We start from the raw sequence: 6,410 nt of genomic DNA, 5'->3' as shown, positions 1-6,410 counted from the left end.
CCTCTCAAATCTTTTAGGTCGGCAGATGACCATGCCATGGCAACCAATGGTCATCCTATGACTAGTACATATAAGCAAGAGCCAAATACACGTATTCAGATTGAAAAAGTTGTACGTACATGTTCCATATCTTATTTTCTATTCCCTCTGTAAACTAATATAAGGCGTGTGTTTTAGCTCACTTAAGTAATGAGCTGAAATGTCTTATATTAGTTTATAGAGGGAGTATTATATAAATGGAGCAGGTATTTGTTCTACCCCAGAGCAACCGGAGGCGGGGACTAGAGGAAAGAGAGGTGCCCATCATGGCTGTTATATAGCCGATGCTGAACAGGCAGCGGGTCCGACGGAAGAGCCTACCGCCATGGCCAGTGTATATGTAAATAGAGCAAGTGTGCCATGCTTCACTAAAAATCCAACATGGGTATAATATGCAGAACACATTTGCACCACACATACATGGTAATTCCTGTAAGATAGCTCACATGAGCACATCACACACACATGGACTATCTTGACAAGGAAAACTGAAACAAAACAGTGCAGAATTTTGGCTACAGAGAACAGATCATTACTCTGATTGCAATAAATAAGTACTCTACACGAAGCTAAGAACATTACACACCATTCCTATTTAAGGGTTCCTCCGCAAATTCTGCCATCTAAGTCCTTTAAATAGGGCTGAGACCCACTGCATGAGCATCACCTCCACGGCACCGACTGCCCCCCGTGTCCGACTGATCGCCACCTCCCTGCATGCCACACACACTGCAAGTTAGATTATGTACAGTCAGCTAACAGGCCTATACTATAGCATCGGCATGAGGCCTATATTATAGCACTGGTTGTGTAAGTGGGCTTGAACAGGAATGATTTGCATCCAGTATATGAAATAAATAACAAGAGATGTTTCAATGTCCCTGAGTAATGAAGCACAAAAGGGAAAAGGGGGCTTAATTGCACGCTCAAAAAGCCAACCCTACAATTTCATTTCAACAATATGCCTGCTGGGGTTAGGTTGACCCCTTTGAGAATAACTACACCACTCACCCTCAAGTTTATACCCTACAAATTAACAACCACAACATGCATTGTATTTTCTTGAGCATAAAGTACAGTAGATACACTCAGGGTGAACATCTCATATTTTCCATGAAGGACTTTGAATTCCTGTGTGGAAAGGACATACATTTTTCAACTTGACATTGATTGCCTCTCACAGAAAATCAAGATTCTACTCTAGTGTATGAAGAACAAACGAACAAACAAACAGTACCATCATGATTACGCATGGGGTGTATCAGCCAGCCATGGCTGGATGGCCACGAGCTCAGAGCAACCGGAGGCGGGAAACAGAGGAAGGAGAGGAGCTCACCATGCTGTTATGCAACCGATGCCGAACAGGCAATGGGTCCAACGGAAGAGCCTACCACCGCGCAACTCGATGAACACGTTGTCCTCACCTGTACCGATGGAATCCTGTTGCTGCTACACAACAAGGACATAACAAATGTTGAGCTCAAATCGAGAACGAAAAGAAGAAATCATGTCCTGGTAGGGGATTCAGAAACAAAGACCTGTCCTTGACGCTGGAGCAGGGCTCCATGGAGTTGAACTTGGGGGTGTCCTCCCTGGGTGAGCTTGTCGAGGTACACCAATACGAACCAATGGTCAGCACCTGACACACATAGGAAAAAAGAAGTCAATCATCATACCAAAGAGACGAGAGGTTCAGGACCATGGTCCACCCGAACCCATGGTCAGTGCCGTTCGATCAAGTACTAGTTTCCGTGTGGATCTGTGCCTAGTTAGTATTCAAATTTCTTATTAAAGAGTAGTGTAACAATGTAAGAGCAGGCTATGGTTTGATATATACCAAATTATCACCACTACAGGAAAAGCAAGAAGAACCAAGCAGGATTTTGGATCATGGTGAAATCTTGAGGAAGGATATTCACATGTACATAAACCTTGTAGTCCAGGTAGTAATGGGGCAGACCCAGAGCATGTAAACAGAGACACTCAGTCTATAATTTACAGAGACTGAGCTATATGCTACACTAACCCAGCAACGCAGAGATCATGATATACTCCAACTTACTTAAATATAAAATATGTGTTTGGACCCTGGCTAGTCCCAGGGCCTATGCTCGTGACAGATTCCATTTGAAAGTACTACTCCGTCTCATAATATAAGACGTTTTTTGACCTTAGTGTAGTGTCGAAAAACGTCTTATATTATGGGACGGAGGGAGTAGTATAGAGCTTTCAAGTAGAATGAATTTTCGTCAGTGGAATGTGAATAGGAAAGGGATGACGTGATACCTTTGCATGCATACTGGATAGGAGCAGTTACTAGATACTTGATTTTGCCGACTACTGGAACTGTGGTCCATGGCCATCAATACCACAAATAAAAGGACAGGCGAGTTGGTTCTGTAAAATGAAAAAAATAATATCATTATCTACATGTCAAAGTATTACGATAACAATCCAAAAAAAGGAAATGGCTGATACTGAATTTAAAGTTTGAACATCGCTACCATGGCTACAACTTGTGTGACATGACCAACAATTTAAAGCGAGACTGCAGTTGCTAGTTGCTACCACTGGGCACTTGACCAGGAAAGGAGCTAGTTTTGACAACTTGTATGTGTACTACTGCAAATATACCAGATCAACCACACGGCTAACTGGAAAAAGGAAGCAAAGTCCTCCACATGGCTTGGAATTCTTTGTGCACCAGGTTGACCTGCTAATCAATTAACTAGTTGATTACTTGAATGTACGCAGGCCATTATTTGTTTCTTCAAGTACTTTTTTGTTTCCGGTGATCGGGTCTAGCCTAGGCAGAGCTGCTACATGCATGAGGTTCAGTCTCTTCCAGGTTAACCTCTCAAATCTTTTTAGGTCAACAGATGACCATGCCATGGCAGCCAATGGTCACCTTAGGGCTATTACATATAAGCAGGAGCCAAATACACGTATTTAGATTGAAGAAGCCGACGTGCATGTTCCATATCTTATCATCTAATGTATAAATGGAGCAGGTATTTGTTCTACCCCAGATCAACCGGAGGCGGGGAGCAGAGGAAGGAGAGGAGCTCACCATGGCTGTTATGCAGCCGATGATGAACATGCAGCAGGTCCAACGGAATAGCCTACCACCACGCACCTAGATAACCCATTGTCCTCTGTTGTACCAACGGAATCCTGCTGCTGCACCAGAAGGATATCACAAAAATTGAGCTCAAATCGAGAAAGAACAGAAGAAATCATGTCATGGTAAGGGATGCAGAAACAAAAACCTGTCCTTGACGCTGAAGCATGGCTCCATGGAGTTGAGCTTGGGGGTGCCCTCCCTGGGTGAGCTTGTCGAGGTACACCAACACGTAGCAATGATCAGCTCCTGCACATACAGAGGAAAAAAGAAGTCAATCACCGTACCAAAAAGACAAGAGGTTCAGGACCATGGTCCACTCGAACTCCATGGTGAGTGTTGTTCGATCCAGAAATTACTTTCGCCAAGTCAAGAAATTATACGAGACCATGAAGTTCAACATTTTGGATAGACATCTGTCGCTTTTTAAAAACAATGTTGACACAGAAAGTGCATCTAGGAAGCCGATACAGTTTTTTTAAACACATATCCTTCAGATAGGCGAGAACATGATTTTTCTTTTCTTTTTGAACAACTATTAATAAACTTGGCAATTGGTTGGACCTGTTTCAGACGTTATTCAACAGAACAACACATAATGAACATTTTGCTCTACAGTGATGTCAATGTCTATCACTCGGAAGCAATATTCTGCATTGCAAAAGAAGGGGAAAAAGATTCATTTGACACAGGATACGGTCAATCTCAACAACAAAATAGGCAACGTCAGATGTGAATAAAATACCATTTTCGTTCGTGTACCAAATCTCAGAGGAGAAGATGGTTTGAGCAGCTTGCCTTGATGAGCGAGAAGAACCAGAGGAGGGAGGAACGTCCATGGCGTCCAAAGCAAGCAGCAGCACATCACGTGGAGGAAGCACCCTGCCTCTCCCATGGCGACCTTGCTTGATCTGGGAGGGAGAGAAGGCGAGGTGAGGACAAGCCGAGAGAGAGGGAGGGAGGGGGAGAGAGAGAGAGAGAGAGAGAGAGAGAGAGAGAGTTTTGGGCTCCTCCTGCCTGCTAGGTCGCCATGGGCGCGGGCTAGGGAGGGGGGGGGGGGGGGAGAGAGCTGCTGGTGGGGCGCGGTGGCCATGGCATCGGGCTAGGGATTCCGTTGAGCTGCTCGATTGGATATGGGGTGTAGGGACGGAATGAGAGGATGGGGTAGGAGGCGGAGGCCGGGAGGTCGCCGGTGGGGTTGGCAGAGCAGAGGTCGCCGGCAGGGATGGGAGAGGGGAGGTCGCCGGCGGGGACGGGAGAGGGGAGAGGTGGTCGTCGGCGGCGGCTGGTTGGGGTTTTTTGGGGAGGTTGGGGGAATCGGGTGGAGAGGAGGAAGAAAGACGGAAGCGGCTGGCTTTTGGATCCGGGCCTCTCGTCTCGAGCGGTTGTGTCGCTTTGGAGTTGGGTTGGGTTTTGGTTTGAAATCATTATTTTTGTTTTGGCGCGGGCGGGCCTGCGCGCGTTTGCTCGCTCAGAATAATTTTCACTTTGGCGCCGGCGGGCTGCGCGCGTTTGTCGGGAACGATTTTCACTTTGGCGCCAATATATAAGCGCGTGAGCGGGAAGCGGGAGCCATAGTTTTCGTCGTAGATGCATGATTTTGATTGGCCGGCCTTGAGTTATACAGTGGACACTTCATGTCATGTGGATTGAGCTCGTTGCTCCTTGAAAAAAATCCGACGATCACCTCTAGCCTAATCTTCTCTCTGAATTATTATAAATCTAAATAAAATCTAGTGCACATGTTCAATATAAATATATGAAACTGAATTATTTTAAATTATCTTTTTAGCAGTTGGGTGCGTTTGATGGGTAGGGGTTGGATTCTCGTTTGAAACCATTTTCACTTTAGCCAAAGTCTTTCTCTTCGCCCTTTCATTTGAAGTCCGGAACCACCAAAACATTTCGATCTTTTCCCCCTCCGTGACTTAACTGAAGAAGTACGGGACCGCTAAAACATTTGGCCTTTTTTCCGCTCCGTGATTTAACCGAGGAAGTTCGGGACCGCGAAAACCATTTGAGTGGACGGGAGGTATTCCGGACCCACCTTTATTGTAGACTTTGGCGCATGGCATTTGCTGTCTGTACCATCAAATAAACAAATCGATGAAAATTGATGCATCCTCATTGGTCAATCTGCTCATCCCACGGATCACCCCTATCAATTCAATCTCAGCCATTCCTTCCTCTCAAATCCGACGGTGCAGACTCCGTGTCACGCGGATCACCCCCTGGTCCCAATCGATCAAGGTTTTTTACCGCTCTCCACGCTATGGCGTAAATTTCTTAATGTATTATTAAAAATCTAAAACAAATCTACAAACAACTTTAGTATAAAAATATGGAACTAAAAAATGTTGAAACTCTCTTTTTAATTGCAACCACTTAGTTGTTCCATGGCAATAACATAACTGTTGCGATGGCAAATATATCTTCTTGTGTTCGCCATGGCAATTGATGGTAGTTTTTTGCCATGGCAACTAAACATTGTATATATATGGCAAGTACATAGGTTTTGCATGACAATAACCTATTTTTGTGTTGCCATGGCAACCGAAGGTACTTTTCTTGCCATGGAACTGCACATTACATGTACTAGCTGATTTTCAATAACAACACCTCTCCTCCCGTTTCTGGCGGTTTTAGCTAGCGGTTCTTAGGGTTGCCCTCTATCAACTAAAAGTTCTTTTTCCATGGAATGTTTCACCACGTTATTTGGGTGTGAACGGTAGCGACATATTATAATCATGGAGCATAGCTAGAATATTATATAATTAAATATCCCAAAAGTGTATTGGTCAATAATTTGAGAATCATACCAGGAGTAGAATGGTACTAGAATAATGTTTAAACATGGAATGACACATGTAGTAATATACACTTAGTATTTTCTAGCATAAAATAGTAAATTATTGAAACACCATGGGCACTCATTTCAAAATTTTGAATTAAAAAATGTTACTCTCTCCTGTCCAAATTAATTGACGCAAGTTTAGTACAAAGTTGTAATAAAGTCGCGTCAAGTAATTTGGATCCGATGGAGTAACTTTTATTGAAATACCATGGTTGGTCGTTTAAAATGATAGGTATGAACCATCATATCACATAGAATAGCAATTTACATTAAACGATCTGCTAATTTTAAACCTAGCAAAACGATTTAAATTAAATGAGCCTGGCGGTGACGATCGACCGCGGACTACAACTGGCACTGCCCGTCGTTGCCTTGGAGCCGGGATAAGTGCTCTGA

The 6,410-nt window shown here is 44.0% G+C and overlaps 1 long non-coding RNA gene across 2 annotated transcripts; it reads right to left on the bottom strand.

Annotated features, from left to right (window-relative positions):
• Positions 1-434: 434 nt before the first annotated feature.
• Positions 435-3,538, bottom strand: LOC123057721 (uncharacterized). Of its 2 annotated transcripts, none has more exons than XR_006426934.1 (6): positions 3,309-3,538; positions 3,110-3,219; positions 2,326-2,436; positions 1,578-1,678; positions 1,376-1,485; positions 435-752 (listed from the first exon to the last, which is right to left on the bottom strand). It is a non-coding gene; the product is annotated as an uncharacterized lncRNA (long non-coding RNA). The 2 variants fall into 2 exon arrangements; XR_006426935.1 differs by having other exon boundaries at positions 3,110-3,216.
• Between the last annotated feature and the right edge of the window lie 2,872 nt (positions 3,539-6,410).

Source organism: Triticum aestivum, chromosome 3A (assembly GCF_018294505.1).
Source record: "Triticum aestivum cultivar Chinese Spring chromosome 3A, IWGSC CS RefSeq v2.1, whole genome shotgun sequence".
Taxonomy (NCBI): Eukaryota; Viridiplantae; Streptophyta; class Magnoliopsida; order Poales; family Poaceae; genus Triticum; species Triticum aestivum.
This window is presented reverse-complemented; position numbering and strand designations above follow the sequence as displayed.